Source organism: Balaenoptera ricei, chromosome 4 (genome assembly GCF_028023285.1).
Source record: "Balaenoptera ricei isolate mBalRic1 chromosome 4, mBalRic1.hap2, whole genome shotgun sequence".
NCBI classification, from domain to species: Eukaryota; Metazoa; Chordata; class Mammalia; order Artiodactyla; family Balaenopteridae; genus Balaenoptera; species Balaenoptera ricei.
The window spans coordinates 69,411,899-69,438,076 of record NC_082642.1 but is presented as its reverse complement, the minus strand read 5'-3'; the positions used below and the strand labels follow the sequence as shown (position 1 = coordinate 69,438,076).

The following is a 26,178-nucleotide window of genomic DNA, read 5'->3' as shown; positions in this document are numbered from 1 at the left end:
GGCTGATTCACTTTGGTGTACAACAGAAAGTAACACAGTATTGTGAAGCAATGATAATCCAATAAAGATCTATTTTAAAAAAGATATGTATCTTTAAAGAAAATACAAAAACAATCCCATTTTCCAAATATATCCAACCTCCCATATTAATCACTACCATGGTAAAAATGATTATCTTTTTACTACTTTGAAAAAGACACAATAGCTAGCAGAGACTTCTATAAATTAAGTGGCATGTCATTGTCTTAGTCATCTCAGACTGCCATATAAAATGCCACAAACTGGGTGGCTTTAACAACAGAAATGTATTCCTCACAGTTTTGGAGACTAGAAGTCTAAGAACAAGGTGCCAGCAGGGTCTGTGTCTGGTGAGCGTGCTTTCCTTGGGTTGCAGACAACCACATTCTTGCTGTGTCCTCACATGGCCTTCCTTTGATTTGTGGTGCATGCAGGTGGAGAGAGGAAGAAAGAAAGCAAGCTCTCTGGTGTCTCTTTTAAGGCACTAATCCATCCCATCATGAGGGTCCCACCCTCATTGTTTCATCTAAACCTAATGATCTTCCAAAGACACCCCTCTCCAAACTCCAAATACCATCATATTGGGAGTTAAGGCTTCAACTTACAATTTGGGGGTCAGGGGGGGGACACAACTCAATCCATAGCAGTCACTTTGCTAGAACAGACAAAGGATAACCAATGGCTAGAAGAGGGGAAATGTAAACAACTCTAAACTTTCATACACACACACACACACACACACACACACACATATACCTTTCAAGCTTGCCTTCTTAGCACTCCTAATGGCCAGAGGTTGCATAGCTATTTAGTCCTTCAGAGTACTCCTACTTATTATAAAAAGCATGAACTTAAGATACAATACTTGCCTCTTTCCCCATAAATCAAAAGAATTAAAAGTATAACTCTAAAATTTCAAAACTAATTTAAAGATAATAAACGGGAAGGAAATTTTTAAAAATCGCACTGTCATTTAAACTTCCCTACTAATTTTAGAATAAAATCCTAAGGGAAAAAAGGAGATCAACAACATAGTAAATTTGTTAGAAAATTATTAGAAATACATACAAACACAAAACACACATACAGATAGATACATAAATGTTAATTATACATCATAAGTCTTATATGCATGGAAAAGCTAACATCAGAGTATACACAAATAAATCTGTAAAAAGGCTTTCTATAATCTGGCTCAGTTTAATCTACAGTAGTATCCCATTCAGATTTTTTGCTCTAGCAAAACATGCCATACTGTTTTATGCCTCTACATGTATCTACATTTTTTTATGGAGCTACATATGGACTACATAACTCCTACTCCTCCTGCAAAATGTAGTTCTTAAAAGATAAACACATTGCTTAGGGGGTAATTATTATTCTTAAGTATTTTATCCATAAGAAAATCACTAATAATGTATTGAAAATTGATTTCGAGTTAGAAAAGAAATGTCAAATTATATTGAAGCAAAACAGAACAAATTAACAAAGGAAAAAGCAGTAAATAAGAAAGCTAAAAACATAGTAGAATTAATAAATAAATTCAAAAGCTGATTATTTGAAAAGAAGAAAATCACTAGTGAGCCAAATTTTTTTTTAAAAAGGAATAAGGTAGAAATATACAAAATAAATAAAAGATAACCACAGTCAGAATAAACTTAAAAGAATCATAATGCTGCTAAACACCATGCGAGTAAACTTGAAAATCTAAATAAAATGGATAATTTTCTAAGACAATATAATTTGCCAAAATTGACTTCAGAAGAGACAGAAAATCTAAAGACTGATTTACATAGAAGAAATGGAGAAATTTGTCAATAGATAAATCCAAAAGCAGCAGTCTTCGATAGTTTCACAGGGAAATTTTTAAAATCTTTAAGATTAAAAATTTCAAGGCTTCTAAAATCTCTCCAGAATATAGGGTAATGAAGAAAACATCCTGATCCAACAAAGACTGCATGTACACACACAGGAACCAAATCAATGTCACTTATGAATATCAAAGGAAAATCCTAAATTCAATATTATTAGCAAATAAAATCTAGGTATACACAAAAATAACATTACATCATGACTAAGTGAGGTTTATTCCAAGAATTTAAGAATTTTCAATATTAGGAAGTCTATTAATAAATTTTTAGAGCAAATTAATAGATTTCAGAAAAACATTTTATTCTTTTTGTATAAAAGACTGAAAAGCCATTTGTCAAAATTTAAATAACCATTTTGGATTAAAATACTCGATAAAATAAAACTGATGAGAATTTACTTTATATGATATAATATATCTAGCTTAGCCCAAAAGCCACTGTCATGTTTAGTAGGACAGCACTGGAAGCATTACCAACAAAGTCAAAAACAAGGAAAAGCTCTCAGTCATCAGTATTACTTAACATTGTACTGGAAATATAAGCCAAAAAATTAAATTAAAAAAATTATAAATAAATATTTTGGAAAGGAAGAGGTAAAACTATTACTAACTGCAGACAACATAAAAATATAATTGCGTACATAGAATATCCAAGAGAGTCAACTGGCTTCTGGCATACACAGTTGACTGGAATCAAACATACTTGGGGGAAAGAATGTTTTGAGAGAGTTGTATCTGCTAATAGACTGTGACTAGATGAGACATGTAAAAGACCACTAAGCTTACAACATCCTGTGGGGGGAAGCAGGTTAAGAAAGCTGCTCAGTCACCAATAAGTGAATACTTTCCAACACCTTCTTTATGTAACAAAGGAGGATAATGAAAATGAAAGGTCCTTCCAGAAAGTAAAGCCAAAAATTCAAAATCCATGGAGCACAAAAACAGGGGAGTTATACCCAAAGAGCAGAACCAGGACTTCAACTTAATTCAAGATACTTTTTTTAACCTTCTAGGTAGTAGGCTGGCAAATATTTACCCAGGTGCATTTTAGAATTGCTAAGAACCTCTGACTGCTATCTGATGCCCATTCTTTTCTTTTTCAAATGACAGTGATTTTTACCCAGGAAGACAGAATAAAAAATGGTATCTGTCTTTGCATGTATATTCATACAGATGCATACGAAACTGATCACAGTAATGACTACTTTAGCCTGGGTGGAAACTGAAAAGACTGGGAACGAGGCGGAAAGGAGACAAACTTTTCTCTGTATATCTTTTAATATATATAATTTTTGGAACTGTGGGAAGGCATTGATATTCATAAAATAAAATGAAACATACTTTAAAATATGTCTTAGGACTTAGTGAATTACTGAAAAGGGGATTAAGAGATGTAATGCAATGATTCCTATGCTTCTGGTGTGATCAGTTTAGTGCAATACACCAAGAGAAGAAAATATATTGTCATCATATCTATGGGAAAGAAGACTAATTTTTAGATATGTTGAATACCAATCACATCCAAAGCTATTCACTGGTCTTAGAGTGACCAATGATTCAGGTTTGCCTGACACTATTTAGGTTTCAGCATTAAAATTCCCACATCCTGGGAAACCCCTCCTCAGGGTGCAAAATATCCTGATTTTCAGAAATGGGTACAGAAGGTTAGGGGGAAAGTACAAAATACATACAGCAGCCAAAAAAATTGAGCCTAAAAGTAGTACTCTATTTAGCTTCAAATGGATATGGCATAGATGATTCACTTTCAGTAGTTACCGTCACTAATTTTTTTTCTGATCACTGACGTTGTCAACTCTGATTTGTAGTTCATACTAATGAAATATCCATTGTTGCATGACTGAGTGATGTTACTTATGTTTGCAAACTAAATGTATTGTAATTGTGAGCATTAACAGTCAACTTTCACTTTGCCTGTGGATTAACTATGTACTTTGTATTAAGGTAAAGCTAGTTTAATTTTAACATTGTGCATATTGTGACCACATTTTCCAAGACTTCAGATAATGAAATGAGAATTATTATAATGCCAGTGTCAGCATAATCCAGACAACTGTATTATTTTATTAACGGCTAGAAAGACACATACAACTGGATTAGGGAGGAAAGTAACCAAGACACAGCATTCTATACAAAAGGCAGAAAGGAATTGGGGATTGGGCATAGTGGAAAAGAGGATGTGAAAGCACCTAGGGAGTCTAAATTTTGCAGATTCTAGATTAAACAAGCAAGTACTTCTAAATCAATCAAACTTTTTTTTATCTCCCTCAAAACACCAGTGCTCAGTCAAAAATAGCTACTGTATTGGTCTGTGGGCACACCACAAGAATAAACACACATCCTACATCCACTTGATTATTCTGTCAACATGAATAAAGATACATTTCCTGTTTCAGAGGTTGCAACCATGTAGGCAAACAAAAGGAGAAATTTTGATAATTGATGTGTTGACCTATTGCAGCATAGACCTGATTTAGTCAGGCCTTATTAACAATCATGCTTTTTACAGTACTGTATATCAAGTGATGCACTGAATCATATCAACAATGAAAAAAATTTCCCTCTAGCTCTTAGGTGCTTTGATTTGGAAAAATGGAGTTTTAAATTATCTTCTTGAGATTTATAAGAATATCATAAAACCACAGAGAAGATAAAGAATGGTAATACCTTGTCCAAATAAAAACTAGACTTTGCCCACTGTATTCGTTTTGTATTGCTGTCGTAACAAATTACCACAAACTTAATGGCATAAAACAACACAAATTTACTATCTTAAAGTTCTGGAGGTCAGGATTCTGAAATGACTCTCACTGGGTTAAAATCAAGGCATCAGGGCTAAAAATCAAGGTATTACCATGGTTTTACCTTTCTAAACGCTTTAGGGGAGAATCTGTTTTCTTGACTTTTCCTGCTTCTAGAGGCCACCTCCATTCTTTGTCTGGTGGCTCCCTCATATCTTCAAAGCAACCAATGGCTGGTTGAATCTGTACATCACACCACTCTGACACTGACTCTTCTGCCTCCCTCTTCCACATTTAAAGGCCCTGTGATTACACTGGGCCCACCTGGATATTCAAGGATATTCTTCCTGACTTAAAGATAGTTGATTAGCAAACTTAATTCTATCTGCTACCTTAATCTCATTTTGTTTTGTAACATAACATATTCACAGATTTCAGGGATTAGGACGTGAATATCTTAATGAGGCCATTATTCTGCCTACCACACTCAGCTATCTGCATTATTTGGCAGACAGTGTGAATGTAAATCTTGACAAATCCCAATCAGCCTATAAACTTCTGACCAAAGAAAATGCAAAGATATTACCAGCTAAGTATCTTGCATACCTTATACACATACACTACTGCTAAAATGGGGTGTGTTTTACCTACCTGTGAAATTGAGGTTTTCATAATGAAAGCTTTTTTGATCATTTTTCAGTTTCCTCAATGTGCAGAAGTAGTTAATGAGATTTTGGACTTTACAGAAATGGAGAAATGTATCCTCCTTAGACATGAGTCTACAAATGGCTATCATTGTCACTGGCCACACACAAAGTGTTAAAATGTTATCCTGCCATAAATTCAGTTCCAAAGCATGGGACAAGAATAATGATCTTCTCTAATTTGGAAATATATTGAGGATGAGAACGAAGAAAGGGAAAAATAAATAATAAAACAAAAGAGACATTTATGGACTGTTTCTTTAAATCTGTCTGATGAACTCTGAGCGGCCATAAGGAATCTAGAGAAAAATGAACTGACTGCATCTAAGATGTTTGATATTCAGGCTGAGACAAACACTCACAGACTACTTCAAAACTCCAAAAAATATCAACAGAAAAGGAAAGCCAAGTTTAATGAGGACTTTTTCATTTTTCAACTAAAACTGTAATTTATTTGGAATCCATTTTTGTAAGTTCAAATTATCTCTGTACTTTAAAACCATTATCCCTGAGAAAGACAGGTTTAACTTATGGTGCCATACAAAGTGCTCTAAAGTTTTTTGAAATGATGGCTATTTTCCACAGGGTTAGACTGTACGGTAAATTTATAGAAGCCAAAGACCTGGTTGACAAACAGCTTGCCCGCCAAAACAAGCCTGTAGATACAGAGTGGATAGATAGATCTGGAATCTATTTCTAGCAGGTGTAAACACTTGCTGCTGCAAGGAGTTAAACTCTTAAGTAATTAAATGATTTTGTTGAGAGGATATTTAGCTTGGTGCTATCACAATGGCCTGATAACCAGGATTAGTATAAAGAGGGCTTGACAAGAGCAGAGTTTCGAATCAAAATCAGTTTTACATGTGACTATATTCAGTTTTACCAATACTACTTACAAGAAGAATGATGACCTAAAGCCTGCAGGCAGTTCAGAGAAGCATTATCAGAAAAGGAAACAGAAAGAGTAAAAATCTCCTACCGTGTCATGAGACAGAAAGAAACATGCCATTGTTATTTTGTATTAAATGTAGGTAATTTGTGCTTACTTGGTTTGCTTTTAAATTCTCCTGTTACAATCTCAAATTTATTTATCTTAAAGATTCACAGTAATATAGCTTCTACAATTTAAATATCCAGTAAAAGTTCAAAAAATAGTTAAAATAAACTGCTATATCAGAGGATAGAATGAAACATTATAAAAATATTGTTTTTATACATACTATTTGTTTAATTAGTCCTGTTTATTACTGCTAATTGCCATTTTAACTATTCTGCAATTTTGTTTACTAGGAATTATGTAACAGAAAAGTAAATAATAAGTAATATTATATAATTTCAAATAAATGCCTTTTTTCATATGTTAATGTTAAAGTAATAACATGCATGCATATAATTACATTACATTACGTGATGTTATATTATGTAATGTTATATTGGTTTTTTTGGACTGGCATGGTATGACAAGATGGCTCTCTAAAAAACCGATCACCCTAATATTTGAATCTGAAGCCAAAGAGATTGATCTGGGCTGGAAATAAGTATTTGGGAGTTAAAAAATATCACTCCCACCCTGTGCTACTTTTTACATGCTCACAGTACAATATCACACTACATTGTAATTATTTGTATCCCCACAAAACAGAGAACATTGTTAGGGAAAGTAGTATAGCATAATTACCCTTGTTCCTCTAGTGCCCAATAAAGTATCTGGCATATAAAAGGTTCAGCATAAATATTTGTATGAAATTGTCTTTGAAAAGTTTTAAAGAATATTTTTTAAAATATTAACATGTTACCTCTGGAGAAAATATTTTATATGTAAAAGAGCAAAAGAAATAAGAGAATGAGTTTTGCAGTAGTACTAACAACTTTTTATTTAAAAGGTGAACACTCAGCTTGAAAAAAAGTCAATTTTAGAAATAGTTCTCTTGGAAAGACAAATATAAAAAGATGTTTCAAGGACAAGAAAGCACTTCATATATACACAGGTATGAAATTCATACCATGTAAGTTAACAAGAGACCACATGTCAAATTTGCAAGGAAATGTTACAGATGTATTTCAGTTATATAAGGAAATGAAGCTACTTGTGTGAAGATAATTTTCAGTATCAAGTAGTAAATGAATTGCTGCCGAACTGATTAATATGGTTAAAAGTTGGTATCTTTGAAATTTATATGAAAAAGTATATGTAAAAAGCTTCAAAAAACTTATGAGATCAGGCAAAAGATATGTAACAATTGATTTACCTGTATAAAGCTAAAGTTAATGAGTTGGGGCTCTTCCTCTTTAAAAAATATCACTTAGCTCTTAATGACTGACCTTTCATTCCCTATATGAATGCTGTTCTTTCATTTCTTTAGAATAGAAAGGAAATTATTTCAAAATTGTCTTCTGAGAGAAATACAACATTCTTAAAGAAAAAGTTTAAAAATTAATATCATTTTAGCTTTCAAGGACAAGTTCTAATAATACAAAAATTACCATTTCTACTATAAATGGTACAATGAAATTCAAATATTATGGTTAAATTACTTTATGCATTTTATATTAGGTAAGTGTATGATATAGCTCAAAACAAAAAAATATTTCAATGAATTTATTAAAATGTACTTTAAAGGCAATAGACTATAAGTCTTCTCCTAACAAAGCTAATCTCATGCTGAGTAGATAAACTAAAAAAACACATTGTTTAGATGAAATTACATTGGGGGTGTGGGAGTACTTATGGACAGATTATAAAAAGTTCCTCAAGACTTTTGCCATCAGTGTTCTTCCTTATCTATCCCTTGCATGGGACTTAGAATATCAAACAAGGGTCTATTTCAATCCATTGGGTTAGAAATGCAGAGCCCATGAGTGTTATAAGGCTATTTATGATACTAGGCTTTATTTTTCCATTGAAATGCTGTTATTAGATCATTTAACTGCCCTATTTTTTTTTATTAGTCTTGTACCCTAAGGAAATGCTGCCTCTTAAAGAAAATAAAATAGTCAATTCCAGAACAAATCACATTTATTAAACAGTTTAGTGAGAACCTCAAGAAAAATAAAAATTGGGATAATTGCATCTGCTTCAGTTTAAAGAGACCCAGGAAGGGGTGGTAAACCTCAGGCAGCATAAAATGGCTTTAACAGACTCCAGCATCCAGCCACTCACTAATACATGATTTCTAATTACTTCTGTAGTTTGTCACTGTTCAGCACAATCAAATCTAATTGACCAGAAAATTTTGGTTAGATTGTACTCAACTATGGCTAAATTTTTACTGTTATTATGCTGGTTTCTTTGTGAACATCTCAACTTTACTGCATCATTAAACCTTAAATTAGATTTTGACAATAAGAATATTTCATAAAATTGTTCAAACAACTGCAACATTCACACAGGAGCTACGGTACTCTTAAATCCACTGTCATGTTTTTAAAAAACATTTAATTTAATTCATACCCATTCTTTCTGGGTTATTACAAACAACGGCACTTTGATTTTAATTAAACAATTTGAAGGCCATGACTAACAAATGTCAAATGCTAAAGGTGAACTCATGTCTTAACATGAGTGCATGTCAGAGCATCTTTCATAGCATGAAGGGAATTCTAGTCTGAGGGTTCTTAGTTTCAGAATCACTGATGAGGTGTACATACACGAAAGGTAGCAATTAACTACCTCAGTTTAGAAGCTTGCATTACTTTATTCTCATGTTGAGAATCAGTGATCTAGCAATAGATTAGACATTTCTGTCATCAATTCTCTAAAATCTAGAAAAATAATATAGAAATGATTGAGTTTGTTGTCTAAATGTCTACTTTGTCCATATACTCTGTGTGTTACTAAATCATTGAAGATAAACATATATGAATTTATTCCTTGAAGAGTATAAAGAGAATGCTTGCTCACACTGGTAATCTTTTTTTTTTTTAATGCCTCTATAAAACAAGACAATAAGATAACATCATTAGAAGCCTCCCTGTATAGTTTACCTTATATTATATCTGCTGACATTTTCACATATATGCTTATTTTATTTTCCACAATATGTGGAGCCTTCAGAAGAAATCAAGTATGTTTGAAAAAAGAGCTGATACTTTTTGTTAATGTCATATGTAGTGGGTCAGTGAAGGAACAGATCTAACCAGTTCTGATCAGTTTGAGCATTAACATCCAAGTACTTCAGTTTTGACTTGGTTATCAAAGAAACGGACAGAAAATACATTACATGACAACATGGCTGGACTATAACATCTAATGTGAAAGTGTAACCTAGCAGGACCCTATGGGGCCTTCTGGGGACAGACTCTTCTCCCATATCCTCTGCTATAGCTCCTCTCTGAAGTAACCAGATGATAGTATCTCATGCATATTTCCTGAGTTTTTCAGATGACCACCACCAAATGGAAGGAATTAACTACTTGATGATTAAGAACACATAGCTCCCAGATCTTTCTGGCCCCTAAGGATTGATCATCATGAACCAATCAGAGAATTGTGCAAAAGCTGATCACATACTCTGCGACCCACTCCCACCCCAACCTGGTCTTTAAAATTGCTTTGCTGAAACCCTTCCAGGAGTTCGGGGGTTTTTTAAAGCACCAACCACCCATTCTCCTTTCATGGCCCTGCAATAAATCTTTCTCTGCCTCAAATTTCAATGTTTCAGTTTGTTTGGCCTCACTGTGCATCAGGCACATGAACTTGCATTAGGTATCAAAAGCCTCTTAAAACATTATTTCAAAGTTATATATCTTAGGGAAGTAACAGTTTCTATTAACACGTGAAAAAAAATTATCTGAAAGATCTAGCATACCTCACACAATACAGCCATTCTCAAATTGATCATTTGTGAAGTAACTTGCATACTTCTACAAATGCACATGGTCATGAAATTAAAAACTATACAAGTAACAAAGAAAGAAGCAGCTATTGAGAGGGCCCAACTAAAGGCATAAGAATCCCAGTTCCTTCTAATTCTCCCTTTGTCACTGGGATAACGTTAACACATGGCTCCCTGCAGTCATGAGTTCAGTTTTCTTGTGGACATAAATTCTGATTTGAATTGTGCCAAAAAGAATAGATAAGACTCCCAGAGTATATTGACTTGGCCCACTTCCCGTCTTCTACTAGGCTTGTAACCTAATTACTATTTGCATCTGATAAAATGTACTTATTTTCTCAACTAAAATATGGGTTTAAAAGGCAGTAAAATGTGATAAAAAGAAATAAATACATGTCATGGCCGTAAAAAGGAAAAAAAAGTTTTTAAAAAGCAAAACTGGGCTTCCCTGGTGGCGCAGTGGTTGAGAATCTGCCTGCCAGTGCAGGGGACACGGGTTCGAGCCCTGGTCTGGGAAGATCCCACATGCCGCGGAGCAACTGGGCCCATGAGCCACAACTACTGAGCCTGCGCGTCTGGAGCCTGTGCTCCGCAACAAGAGAGGCCGCGACAGTGAGAGGCCCATGCACCGCGATGAAGAGTGGCCCCCGCTTGCCACAACTAGAGAAAGCCCTCGCACAGAAACGAAGACCCAACACAGCCATAAATAAGTAAATAAAAATTAAAAAGCAAAACTGATGGAGCTAGAAAATTATGTTAGAAAATACACTTATTTAAACTACAACTATCATTTTTCCGTATAAACTAATATTTGTTTTAAAATATTAATTAAAATATTAATCAAAAGACACTAGAACTTTTAAGTACTCCTTAAAAAATCATAAAACTAGTCCCAAACAGGTGGTATGACTCTCCTTTACTTGTTCACATGATTTTTTTAGTGCAAATAGTAAGAAAGAAGTTGCTAACTGGTAATTTACAGAATAGGTTTTATTCTTTGATTATGGTACTGGATTCAAAGTTCTAACTCTAGGTCACTTAAAGAAAAAAAAAAAAACCCTCAGAGTAAAATATTAAACTGATGAATTATTTAAGTACTTTATGGTCAAAAAATCAACTTTCCCTCCAATTCTAACCAAAAACTATTTAATTTTATTTTACTTATTTATATTTAATTACTTAAAAAGGAACACACACAGAGCTCAACAGATGCTAGGCAATATTGTGTTTTGCATAGTAAAAATATTTTACAAACATATATTGAGTTGGAAATGACCTTAGAATTTATTCAATCCAACAGCCAAGTCCAATCCTCCTCCTGCTTCCCCCTTCCTCACCCCACACAATTTACTTCTTTGTCCAGCCTTAAAATACTTGAACCTGAATGGCTTTAGAAGGGGCACAGCCTCTTTCCCCACAGGCTCACTATTCCCTATTGTCTCACACCCAGCCACTCCATACAATTCATATGTTATATGTCTGACCTTCAAAGCTCAAGAATTTGCCACCCTTTCCTTGTTTAATCTAGCCCCTTCATTTCAAAACCGAGGGAATACTCAGATGGTTAAGTGATTCATCTAAATTCCTAAAGTATGTTGGTGGTCATGCTGGGTCTGCTCAGATTTCCTAGCACTTGGTTCTGTGCTGTCTTGTAGGCCTTTGCATCATCCATGCCACGTAAAGTTTTATACATAGTAAGCCTGAACCAGCATTGGAACATTGATTGCAGCTAGTGCTTTACAGAAAAAAGTATTTCAATCATATACTGGCATCATCTGCTCAGAATAGGAGTGTTTCCAGGAAGAACTATGAACTATCTTTAAAACATGTCTTTTAACTCTAATGCCTACATGGAAGTTCACAGTCTATGTGTGGCCATATACAGACAGATGTTCCAAAAGGTCATCGGACCTGTATAAACTTGGAATAAATAAGAAAAGCAAAGCCTTGCTGTATCATGGCACAAACTGCATTGTTGTTATCATTTTAAAATAAAATAGTGGGTCAACTTAAACTTAAAAAAAAAAAAGAAAGAGAGATTAATTTGATTACTTACAATAAAATTACAATTGTATAAAAAGCAATTGATACCACAAAGGCAACGAAACTACCAATTTCAACAGCCACACAGAAATTAAATTTAGGTAATGCTTTCCAAAAAAAAAACTGGGCTCAATTCCATGAAATAAAAGATGAACAGAAACTAGAATAATATGATTTTGCCACAGAATGATACTCACACTCTTCTCTTTTTTCAAAATTAGCAGCTATTGGCACATTATAGAGGTATGCCAAATCACCTTATTAAAAGTTGATTCAACAGTAAAAGTCTTACATTCTAATTAAAGCAATTAGATCTTACTTCAGTCGAATGATCCTAGTGCAACCAGAGGGTCTTTGCAGGTCACAGGACTCTGACAAGCTGAATCCAGGGCTCTTCATCCAGGTGCCTAACAGTCAAAGCTCATTTCCTGTTCATAAATCAAAAAACAGAGGTGATCAATTTCAATTGGGAGAGTTGTATTAGATAATTTATCAGTTGGCTCCTGAATTTTATTCTTTAGTTAATGCTTTTTAGAAGTTACATTATCATTTCTTTTTAGTGTAAGCAGCTTAAAATTCTTCATTCTCTTCTGGAAGTCAAGAATGCATAAAATTTAGACATTTTTTTAAAGCACAGCATTTTATTTCAAGGACAAATATATATACAAACACACTAATACTTTCCTGTCTTGATCTCATTTTCACGTGTGTACACCTTAATTTAGCTAGCCTAAGTGGGACACTTACCTTGTGCCATGTACTACTAAACACTGTAAAAGATAAAGCAGAAGGCACATAACTGGACACAGTGACTTGTGTTTTCTGGAAGGAAGGATTAACCAAAGGAAGAAATATATAGTAGAAAGAACACATCTAGGACTGAAAGCCTGGTTCTTCTGTTGAATACCTGTGTGACCTGGGTAATTTCTGTTATTCTTTAAATATCAATTTAAATTTAGGATGAAAATAGGTAACTTGAAGAACTATTGTGAGAATTGGAGGCATTGTATATAACAACGTGCTTAGCATATTTCCTAACATGTACTAGTTCCTCAATAATTGATATTATGTAGTATTTTAGGACATTGGCAGTCCTTCCCTATTATTTTATATCTTCTAGTGCCAAAATTGGTTATTCTACATTTTATATTTATGGACTGTGATATTAAGTAATAATGCCCTAATTATAGAACCACTTATTTTTTTACTTCCCCTCTTTAATTTTATATTTTTATCGTAGCATTGAGATATCTGAAAGTTACACTATGTTTTTATTTTCTTTTTAAAATTATTCACCCCAAATAAGCTATTATTTTCTTCAATGAAGGTCAACTTGCAGCACTGCATAAGCTTGTGACTAGGGAAAAAAATCTTGCCCGTTCATTAGGTTAGTTTATTTTCTCTTTGTTCTCCTAATTATTTCCACCTCATTTGAAAATTTCAAATCTCCCTGAAGCTTTATATACCAGGAAATAATGTGTCATAAAGTACTCAACTACCAAAATACAGAGTAAAATAATATTTCTGCATTTTTTCTTAAATTCCTTCTGCATTCAGGGAAAAATTACTTAAGGTAGATCCCACAGATTCATACAATATGGAAGCCCCATCCAACTCCCCTTTCTTTTCTCATAAATTTCAGAGCTTCTTGATAAGATAATATAAATCATTTAATACAAAAATGATAAGCTTTCTGGACCCACCTATTATCAAATAAAGTCCTTGGTGCAAGATTAAGTGACATACATCATCAGTACATACACATATACACACATACTCACACATACAGCTCAGGACATTTTAGAATATCTCATTTGTGGGGAATAAAAGGGTTGTCAAATGCGGAAGACTGAAGGTCACTACTCAATTCTCAATTTTTATTTAAAGGGACCTCATGGGCAAGGGTGTGCAAGAAATCAATCACTGTCTTAGGACCAATGTGGGCTTTGGCTATCCCTCGACATTGAAAATGAAGAAGAAGCCATAATAAAAATGGTATAGGCATGCTCACAAAAAGTCAAACTACAAATCAAAGGAAATCCAAGTCACATGGAACTTTCCTTCTAACCCTCTGTCAGCATCTAACTAGATAAAATGGCATACTGCCATCTGCATCCCTGCATTTAATTAAAAATTAAACTGTATAGAATGGGTTAGATAGCTGAAAAGTCATATGTCATCTTGTCTAAAATAATGACTTCAGTCAATCCCCCTTGCTTTTTCTAACCCCAAATTCAGTATTATGCTTACTATGAAATGAACTCTAGTTTCATCTATTGAAATGCATTATTCAAGATGTGATTTTCTCACATTCTTAGGGAAACTTGCCTGAATTAGTTCCTTGTGGACCTTTCAAATTTTACTTAAAGTCAGAATACTGGAATGAGAAGGAAGCTTGAAGATTCTCTCACTCAAGTACTCACACAAACACCTACTATCAGCTCCCACTAGACATTTTATTTGATAATAGACTCCATCCTGACCCTATATCCAATGTTTTGGGAATAAAATCTCAGAAATAAAAAGCCCCACTTACATATGGAGAATTTTTCTCTATACAGAGTCTTTTTTTTAATGGTATACATTTGTATCAGAAAGACAAAATGGTACAACTCTTTGGAAATTGTCTTTAGTTCTGATGATGGCTTGATGAAAACATATTAATACACTAATTTTGGATTTTCTTAGTCACACTATATAAAAACAAATTAAAAACAAACAAAAGAGCCACACACTGTTTTCCAATTTAGCAAAGTTTCTGTGGAATTAATATAATATCATTAACAACCATTCTTTTATATGGTTATCATTTTACTAGTTTATGGAGGATGGCTTTTCCTAAAACAGCTTTCTTCAAGCCACTCTACTGATCAAGAACTAACAAAAATTCCCTGGCGTCAATCACATTAATTTCACTTTCAGTTTAACATCCATTGAAAGCTCACCATGAGCCAAGCATATACTCTTCAAATACTGTATATGAATTTGGGATTTTTAAATATCTTGAGCCACATCTGAGATTCTTGAAGGCAAGGACTATGCCTTGGTTAGCTGTGCCCCCAGGACCTATCACTTTGCCAATATATAGAGTGTGCACAACAAGTGTTAGTTAAATGTCATCTGTGACTCTCAACATTTCTAATCCTTTCCACAACACAGATCTCCTAACAGCCCATTGGAAGAATACACTGAGTATTCACTCCATGTCTTTTCTCATGCTGACCTTCCTTTCTAAGACATTTATTTTGCTCTCTTTTGCCTAGTTTCTACTCATTCTCCAAGATTCACCTATATCATGAAATCTATTCTAGCCTAGGCATTTAATGTCTCTCTAATATTTTTCAAGACTATACCACACTGAACTCTAATATTTTGAAGAAGAGTAGGAAAATCAGATTTATACTTTTTACATATCCCCCACAGCTCCTAGCTCAAAATTTGGCACATAGTTGCTAACTAGTACAGAGGATACAGATGATTTGTGAGCTGGGAAAGATACAAGTCCCTTGTTGATGAATTAGATCAGGGATCGACAAACTACAGGCCAGGGGCCAAATTCAGCCTGCTATCTGTTTTTATAAATCAAATTTTATTGGAACACAGCCACATGCATCCATCTATTCATTGTCTATGGCTGCTTTCCTGCTATAACAGCAGAACTGAGTAGTTGTGACAGAGACTGTCTGGCCCATAAGCCTATAATATTTATTATCTGGTCTGTCACAGAATAAGTGTGCCAATCAGTGTATTAGCTCAGTGGTTCTCCAGTGTGGGCCCAAGATCTGGGCCATTCACAGCCTTAAGTATTGTGGTTATACAACACTCTATAAGCCAGTTCTTAAAGGGTGGTCCCTGAACTGGCAGTACCGGCATCATCAGGGAACTTTCTAGAAGTGCAAAATCTCAGACCCCATCCCAGACTACAGATCAGAAACTCTGGAGATGGGGGCCAGTAATCTGTGCTTTTACTACCCCTTCAAGTGATTCGAATGCACACTAAAATTTGAGGACCACTAGATTAGATAAAGAAAGGAGCATTTATTAACACCTGGCCATAATGACGTGGCCTGGCTATGGCAGATCCTGTTTCTCCAGCTGCTACTAGTGTATACAGAGATTTTAAGTGATTAAAAGATATCATTTATGTTTCATCTGTCCTGAAATGTAACACCTTGGGTTTACTCTGAAAGAACACTAGGGAACAGGATTACCTTGATGTGGGAATTGCTACAGCACTTTCAGTAAATGCTAATACAGCCGCCAGCTGTATATCCAAAGGCAAGACAATATACCAAGTGCCAAAGTATAAAATCTATCCAAAAATAGATTGAAATATCAAAGCAATATAGCAGATAAGCTCCAGCTTTTATAGGACTGCCAGTCAAGACAAACCTTTGCACAGTGATTCTCAGCAGGGATACAGGAGAAGCGGCCTACAGCTCAGTTTGAAACTCTGCTAATCAAGGATTTGTTCCAACATGCATATCCCCAGTGCTAAATCTCAAATGTGGCCAGATAGCACTTTCCATGATAATGTGTGGTTAGAAATAAGAAATAATCGCTACCAAGCCTTGTGGAAGGTAGTAACTAGCTAGTATTCCCTCTGGAAAAAAAGTATATAATTGCATTATACAATATATACAATTTTCATGAACTAATATTTGTTTAAATTTACAGTAAATCCCCCTTCTTCATTGTTTCTCTCTAAAATACAGATTAGCACCAGCAGCTATGGCTATGATATGACAGGGTTATAATCTACAAAAAATAATGGCAAAATATTGATGAGATAAGCATGATGAAGTTATTTTTTTCTGGAAAGACCTTACCTCAGTGTATTATATTTAATGCTGAAAGCCCAGCAGCTATATCAGGAAACAACAATAAAATTATTTAACCTATTGAAGAGTCTACATAGAGGTTAAAAGAAACATATGTCAATCAGTAAAAATAAACTATTGATTGACAGCCTCTAGAAAGTTCACATTATTTCCTGGTCATAAAAAATCATTATGTTTCCACGCAACAGTATAACAATTATTCCTCTTTTGAAAAATGGCACATAGATGCTATATGCCTAAAATCTGTGTAAACATTTTGTTCAATATCCATTTAAGAGTGTTTTTATTTTGACATATATCTATGGAAAATAGGAAAAGCATTCCAATCTTCTGTGTAATAGAAAATTGGGAAATATGAGCCTGGATTTCACACCTATGAATTTAGTAAATGATTGATGACAGTTCAGATGATCCATTAGAATTCTGATTCAAAGACTTAAATTCACATTTAAATCAAGGATTAACAAATACATGATTTGGTACTCTTATGTTTAACTCAGCCCAAATTCAGAAAAGAAGAATATACAATTATCCCTCTATATAGGAACTACCAGCCCATATAAAGACTAAAACTATGCTTCATTCAGAAATAATTCACAGTGGGGAGACATAATACCTATCCAGAATGACAGTGAGTCGCAACCAGCATGAAACAAGGAGGTGGCGGAGTAGGTTACAGAAAGTAATTAGGAGTAATGCCTTAAAATTTTAAGGAGTGGAAAATTAGGCTAAATGTTAGAAACCTTTCACAGAAAGTCCATTAGCCTCTAGAATCAACCTCCAGCTGAAGCTTCTTCAATTGCATCATTTATAATTAGACAAGAGCCCGTATTGCCAAAATACCATAGGGAATTATTCATAGGGAATGACTAGTAAGATGTATTAAATGAATTATTTTTTTTTCTTTTACTCTTAAGTTAGATCTTTTGCATATCTAACTGTCCTGATTTCACACACATAGTGAGAAGATGAAAATCCTTGAAGGTTATTCTTACTATTATGCCACATCAATTCATATTGTTGTTTTTTTTTCCAAAGCAAGAGGAAGATGGGATAAAAGAAATAATTAAGAGATAAAAACTACTCTTGAATAGTTCACTCAAAATACTAAATTCAAGGAAAAGGTCTCTTAAAAGATAATACATTCATTCATAAAATTTGCATAGTTAAAACCATATTTAATTACTAGCAATGTCCTAGTACAAGACATAACACAGAGTTGGTAATCAATAAATACTAAATGAATAAGCGAACACTTCCCCCCTGGAGTTTTTTTTCCTAGGGTTTATGCCCTTGAGATGTACGCTTATTAAAAATCAGTCAGTTCCTTTATAAGATTGATTAAGGAAATAAGTGGTTATTTTCCCCCAAGTTAAAAGAAACCTGACCCTTCCTTCCCAGACCACTTGTCAGTAAATGGATGGTTTCTTAGCCTTAGGTCTCTAGGCTTTGTGCTGTATGTCAAGTTCTCGATCCAAGCAAGGTAGCCCAAAAAGTTATCAATAAAACACTAGGCTACTTTTTCTTTCTTCATTTCATACTTACAATGCCACCATTCCTGCCAGCTACTCATAAATATAAATTCGTATCTGTGGCTTCAGAGATATTGCTGTGTGGTCAATTAACTCAAAAAGATTACAGATGTAAGTTACAAGTCAATCTCTCTGGGTTTCAATTCCAGCTAAACCATGAACTCTGTGACCTTGGGCAAGTTACTTAACCTTTAGGTTTATTTCCTCACCTGTAAAGTGAGAAAATTATATTAGTGATATCATCTCATAAGGTTATATTAAGGATTAAATATCAGATAATTCATGAAAAATGATTTCAAGTGCCCTGGAGAAAGACTGTCTGGGTTCAAATCCTAGCCATGATATTTATTAGCTGTTTGTACTGGTGCACCTTACTTAGCCTCACTGTGCCTTCTAAGCGCATAGAAAAAGACCAGCTATTGTTATTTAAGTAGCTTTGATCTCCAGGACGCAGCAGTGAGTGGTGGCCAGAAGTGAGATCTTAATTCCCTTCCCAGAAATTGAACCTGGGTAGCCTGGATGAAAACCAGGAATCCTGGCCACCACACCCCCTGGCTCTTGCCACCAGTGAAAAATGCATTTCTCACGGAGGCAAAAACTGTAAAAACAGGTACAAAGTTTATTATTAGAGGCACAGTACAACAAGTGGGAGAGCACACAGAGAAACAGTTTATTTAGTTAAGATAGAAGCATGGCAGAGAGGCACACCCGGGAGAGAAAGGGTGCGGGCGTCCTCCCTAATGAGGAGGAGTGCAGTAAAGAGGTGGTGAAGTCATTTATATAAGGCAGTTCTTCCGGGTCTTTGTTTACCTTGGGCCAATTATCTGGTTTCTTTTTCCACAACTGACCTGTCCTAGGACCCTCACCAACATGCATGCACAACTTTTTCCAAGATGGATTTCAGCCCAGAGGCCTATGGGATGGCCTTAGCATCACATATTATGGGGTGGCGCCCCCTCCGTTTTGACCCCCAAGGAGACTTTCTGCACATGTGCAATGTTTCCCTTGCCCCAAGGATGGGAAGTGTGTGACCTCTTGATCCTTTTATGGCACTCTGTCCCTACCATAAAAATGCCCAATGTCTGGTTATTTACCCTATTCCTGTTGCTGGTTTTTATATCGAGGTACAGATCTCGAAATATAGACAGGAGTCTGGTCATAAATATGTAGTCTAGAGCCCGTTTGTCTCTTGCCTCAGGAAATGTAAACAGGGGGCTGGTAATGAATGTCCAGCCTGGAGCCCATCTTCTTCTCATCCCAGGAAGTGTGAACAGGAGGCCAGTTGTAAACGTCCAGCCTGGAACCCATTTATCTCCTGCTTCAGCTTTAGTGGAATATAATTTATACATCTAATGTGTGTAATTCAGTGATTTTTAGTAAATTTATACAATAAGTTAACCATCACCATAACCCAGTTTTAGAATACTTCTTTGCCCCCCACCAAAATTTTCCTTATGCCCATTTGTACTTAATCCCCACTTCCAATCCCAGCCTCAGGCAACCACTGATTGGCTTTTTGTCTCTGTGGATTGTGATACTGTAATCATACAACATGTGGCCTTTGTTTTCTGGTGTATTTTACTTAACATAATAGTTTTAAGGTTCATCATAGTATGTGTCAGTACTCCATTCCTTTTTATTGCCAAATAATATTCCACTGTATAGATGTACCTGCTATTACAGATAGATAGATGATAGATAGAGAGATAGATAGATAGATAAATAGATAGCTATAGATACAGACAGATATAGATATCTCATCATCATCCTGTAATAATGAAAGATCTAAAGATTATTTCCTCTTTCCTTGCTAGGCTGGTCTCTAAGATTATGTTTGATTTTAGGACAATCTTTCACTGTTAAACAAATAGGAGTCTTTGGGGTTTCATCTGTTTCCCTGTCAATTAAGATTATGACTAGACTAGTGAAAATAAACTGAGTACATTTCCAGACTGTCAATATATTTCATGATGTATATCTTTTTTTTTTTTTTTCCATTCCTTCCAACTATCACTGCCATTTCAAATGTGTGACTTACCATTCCCTTTAAAGGCCTGTGACAAAGCATTATTCCCTGTTGTTTCTCATGGCTCCTTGGAACCAATAAATATGTGAATAATAATGAAAGCAAGTGTTCTGGGAAGAGGGGGATAGCAGGGATTCTAGGACCTGAAAAACAGTGAGTATGGATGATCATCTACGCTGAGTATGTAGAGAGAAAAGAGCCAATGATGGGATTCTAAGGAACTTCAACTTTTAAAAGATGATAATAGGAAGATCCATGAGGGACGCATGTTAAAAAAAATGGGAATAATATCAGAAGAAAATAGGGTAACAGGTGCAAAGGAATGAAGAGTCTCAACAATATGCAAAGGTTTAGACAACACAGATTTCAAGTAACATCAGCACTTGGAGCACCTCCAACTATCTCCAAGGCAGGAGTATGCTTGAGACCATTTGAGGCAGGTGATGTAAATGAATGAAGTATCTGGACATAAAGCATGAAAGGGTTACAAGGATTGTGGGGTGGTAGGGAGCAGCAACAGTTACTCAGCTCCCACAGATTGTTGCCATGTGAGGTAATAAGCCCAGGAATGTCAGGTCTTCTTCAAGTATGCCCAAAATAAATGTGGGGAATGTCTCAATTTTTAAATGTTTTTCACAAACATTTTTAAAAACACACTGTGTATAAAAATAATCATACAACATGACCAAGTAGAAGTTATTTCAGATACACAAGGCTGGTTCAACATTTAAAAACCAGTCAATGCAATCCATCACATCAACAGTCTAGGAAGAAAAATTACATGATCATATCAATAGATACAGAAAAAGTATTTGACAAAATTCAACACTTATTCATGATAAACCTCTCAGCAAACTAAAAATAGATGGGAACCTCTTCAATTTGATAAAGAACATCTAAAAAATCCTACAGCTAACATCATACTTAATGGTGAGAAACTAGATGCTTTCCTGCTATGATTAAGAACAAGACAAGGATATCCCCTCTTACCACTCCTTTTCAACATCATACTGGAAGTCCTAGATAATACAATGAGAAAGGAAAAGAAAAGACAGGTATAATAAGTATAACACAGATGATATGATTGTCTATGTAGAAAATCTGAAAAAAATCAACCAAAAACTCCTGGAACTAATAAGCAACTACAGAAAATTTGATATACAAGGTGAACACAGAAAAGTCAATTGCTTTCCTATATACCAGCAATGAACATGAGGAATTTGGAATTAACACAATACTATTTACATTAGTACCCCCCCCAAATTAAAGATTTATGCATAAATTTAACAAAATATATACAAGATCTATGTTAGGACAACTATAATACTCTGATGAGCAAAATCAAAGAACTAAATAAATAGAGAGATATTCCATGTTCATGGATAGGAGATTTAACATTGTCAAAATGTCAGTTCTTTCCAATTTGATCTATAGATTTAGTGCAATCCTAATCAAAATCTCAGCAAGTTATTGTATGGATATAGACAAATTGATTCTAAAGTTCATATGGAAAGGCAAAAGATAGAGAAAAGCCAACATAATATTAAAGAAGAACAAAGTCTGAGGACTGATGCTACCTGACTTCAAGACTTACAATAAAACTATAGTAATTAAGACAGTGTGTTTTTGGTGAAAGAACAGACAAACAGATCAATGGAACAAAATAAAGGGCCCAGAAATAGATTCACACAAACATAGTCAACTGATCTTTGACAAAGTAGCAGAGGCAATTCAATTGAGAAATGATAGCCTTTTTGAAAATAGTGTTGGGACAATCAGTCACATGAAAAAAAAAAATTAATCTAAATACAAAATTTACAACCTTTACAAAAATTAACTCAAAACAAATCGTAGACCTAAATATAAAATGCAAAACTATAAAACTCCTAGAACATAACACAGGAGAAAATCTAGATGACCTTGGGTTTGGCAGTGACTTTTAGATACAACACTAAAAGCATGGTCCATGAAAGAAGATTCGATAAGTTGGACTTCATTGAATTAAAAATCTTCTACTTTGCAAAAGTCACTGTCAAGAGAATGAAAAGACAGCCACAAAAAGGACTGTTATCCAAAATATACAAAGAATCCTTAAAACTCAATAATAAGAAAATGAATGGCCCAACTAAAAAAATGGGCAAAAGATCTGAACAGACACCCCCCCCCCAATAGAAGATATACAAGTGGTAATAAGCATAGGAAAAGATGTGCAACATCATATGTTATTAGGGGATTGCAAATTAAAACAACAATGAGATACCACTACACACCTATTAGAATGACTAAAATCCAAAACACCAACAATACTAATGAAGATGTGGAGCAACGGGAACTTTCATTAATTGTTGGTTGGAATGCAAAATGGTACAGCCACTTTGGAAGAAGTTTGGCAGTTTCTTACAAAACTAAACACACTCTTACCATATGAACCAACAATTGTGCTCTTTGGTATTTACTCAAATGAGTTGAAAACTTATGTTCACACAAAGACCTGCACACAGATATTCATAGCAGCTTTATTCATAAGTGTCAAAACTTGGAAGCAACTAAGATGTCCTTCAATAGATGAATAGACAAACAGTGGTATATCCAGACAATAGGATATCATTAAGTACTGAAAAGAAATGGAGTATAAAGCCACAACAATATATGATAAATTATGCATACTACCAAGTAAAAGAAGACAATCTGAAAGCTACATACTGTATGATTCCAACTACATGACATTCTGCAAAATGCAAAACCATGGAAACAGTAAACAGATCAATGATTGTCAGGGATTTAGGGGGAAGTAAGGAAGAACAGCTGGAACTCAGAGGATTTTTGAGCAGGGAAATTATTTTGTAAGATATATAATTGTGGATACATGACATCATATCTTTGTCAAATCCACAGAACAACACAAAAGTGTGAAGCCTAATGCAAACTGTTGATAGTGATGTATCAATGTTGGTTCATCAATTGTAACAAATGTACTATACTGGTACATGTGGGATGTTGATGTTGGGAGAGGCTGTGCATCATCCCTGTGGTGAAAGGATACATGGGAACTCTCTGTACTTTCTGTTCAAATTTGCTGTGAACCTAAAACTGCTATAAAAATAAAGTTTATTAATTTTAAAAATAACTGAATAAAATTAAAACAAACACATACATAGTGTGAGCCAAACAAAACATGTCACTAGACTGGATTACAATTTGTTTAAAGACTGTAGTAGCACATATGCTCCAAGACTTGGGATACAATTAATAATATGTATAAAACATATTCATGCAGAAATAATGAGTAAAGAATAAGGGTAAGGTAATTATTACATCATCCTCTATTTCTGGGACTTGAAAGAAATCCTAAGTACTAACAAGTCAATGGGTAATGATTTCCACATTCTTAATGAAAAGTGATTCTTTTAGAAAGCAGAATCTAGGCTTCTACCACTTCGTACATAACTGAAAAGTAAAAACATTCAAAAAATTTTATAATCAAAGTATGAGAAAAGGAGGAAAGAACCTTCTTTCTACCCAACTCCACCATGCAAGCATATATTTAGATAAAAATTAAATACAACACCTAGAATGAGGCCACAACAATATTCAAATAAAATTAAGACATAAGTTTCTGAAGAGTATGGACTTTCTTTCATTTACTGATTTATCCCTAGAATCTAAAACAGTACCTAGGACAGGAAAAAAATACTAAATAAATATTCAGTTAATAAATATATGAATTATATATTCACTTTAGAAAAAAATCATTCTGCCTGTACTGTGGACCAGAAAGGGGCCAGCATGGAGATTAGAGGAACTTGTTAGCAGCCTATTGCAACTGTTCAGCCATAAAATAATGAGGGTGTGGGAAAAAGCAATAGCAAGGCTTCCTTGGTGGTGCAGTGGTTGAGAATCTGCCTGCCAATGCAGGGGACACGGGTTCGAGCCCTGGTCTGGGAAGATCCCACATGCCACGGAGCAACTAGGCCCGTGAGCCACAATTACTGAGCCTGCGCGTCTGGAGCCTGTGCTCCACAACAAGAGAGGCCGCGATAGTGAGAGGCCCGCGCACCGCGATGAAGAGTGGCCCCCGCTTGCCGCAACTAGAGAAAGCCCTCGCACAGAAACGAAGACCCAACACAGCCATAAATAAATAAATAAATAAACAAATAAATAAATAAATAAACCCAAAGTTAAAAAAAAAAAAAAAAGCAATAGCAGTGGAAATGACTGAATGCAACCAGAAAGAGCATAAACAAAGCCACACTTATAACAATGAGAATCAGCCACTGAGAGCACCAAAAACTGAAGGGCTGGAAGAGAAGAAGAGCCCAGGAAAGATACTGGGAGAGAATATCTGGTGATGAAGGAAAGGAATCACAAGACAACAATGTCACAGAAGCTCAGAGAGAACATATTTAAGAGACAGAAAAACAGTATCAGGTTCAAGAAGAGGCCCAGTACTATGGGCAGGTCTGGAATTAGGGGTGAGGTGAGTGAAGCACTCACTGTGGGCAAAACAATTTAAGGGGCATCAAAAACTCCATAATGAAGATAAATAATATTTAAATGCATTACTTTAAAATTAAAAATTAATGCAAAAGAATCCACGGTGAACAAAATATTAAAATTTTGAATAAAGACAGGTCATTGTTTCTTTGTGTTATTACCCTGTGTTACTGTACATGCTGACAGTCTGTAGTTCTTGGACCTGCAAAGCCTTTGCTTTCCCACTGGGTAGGTTTATGGGGTTGACAATGGTCTGCCAATAGATTAGGCAGGATGGAGTTTTATATATAGGCATGTTTTTTGATTGTAGAGTTATTATTAACTTTTTCCACTTGGTTCAAAACATGGGAGGGTATTTTAATAAGGGGATTTAGGGACACACCTTTTTCCTTTACCACAGTTTCCGATATGACTTAGCACAGCACTGACTGAGACTTGGAAAACTTCCTTTGGGTTTAGCAATTAAAAGTCATTGGTGACTTAGTGGGAGTAGTTTCAGTGTGGTAGGGAACAGAAAGGCCAGATTGTGGTTGATTAAAGAGAGAATAGGCTGAGGGCAAAGGGCTAGAGAGAGAGATGTTTGAGGATAAAGGGTAAATAATCCATGAGGCAATACAACTACTACACTGTTCTTTTCTTCAAACAGATCCACCCAAATCTGTTTGCAGGGAGGCAAAAATACAGTTTAAAAAAAAAAGGGAAAACACTAGTCATTCCTAGTGTGCTGCTTTAGAAACAACGATCTTCATTGATGCATTACATTGATTACTTATGCCTGAGGCTCTGTGCTAACCAACCAGTATCACCATGGTTTCAATCAGAACATTTCTGAAATGTTCCCAACAACATGTATGTTGACATATCTTTCTACTACACATCCCATATACTAGGAATCATCTCTACAAAGAATGATTCTCTTGAAAACTGGGTGATTGTTACTAAGCAACAACCAAAAAATGCAATTTTGCAATATCATTTAGATTTAGTTTGAAACACAGTAAATCTCCACTTGTTAACCTTTTAGATTCACAGATATCTCATAGGAGAAATTCCAAA

At 34.9% G+C, this 26,178-nt stretch overlaps 1 protein-coding gene across 7 annotated transcripts in view; it reads right to left on the bottom strand.

Annotated features, from left to right (window-relative positions):
* NAALADL2 (N-acetylated alpha-linked acidic dipeptidase like 2) overlaps window positions 1-26,178 on the bottom strand; it is a 1,495,600-nt gene that overhangs the window by 1,158,149 nt on the left and 311,273 nt on the right. For all 7 annotated transcript variants that reach the window (XM_059922024.1, XM_059922026.1, XM_059922019.1 and 4 more), the window contains one exon: window positions 12,549-12,657. The gene's annotated coding sequence lies outside the window, so the exon portion shown is untranslated. The remainder of the gene's footprint in view (window positions 1-12,548; window positions 12,658-26,178) is intronic.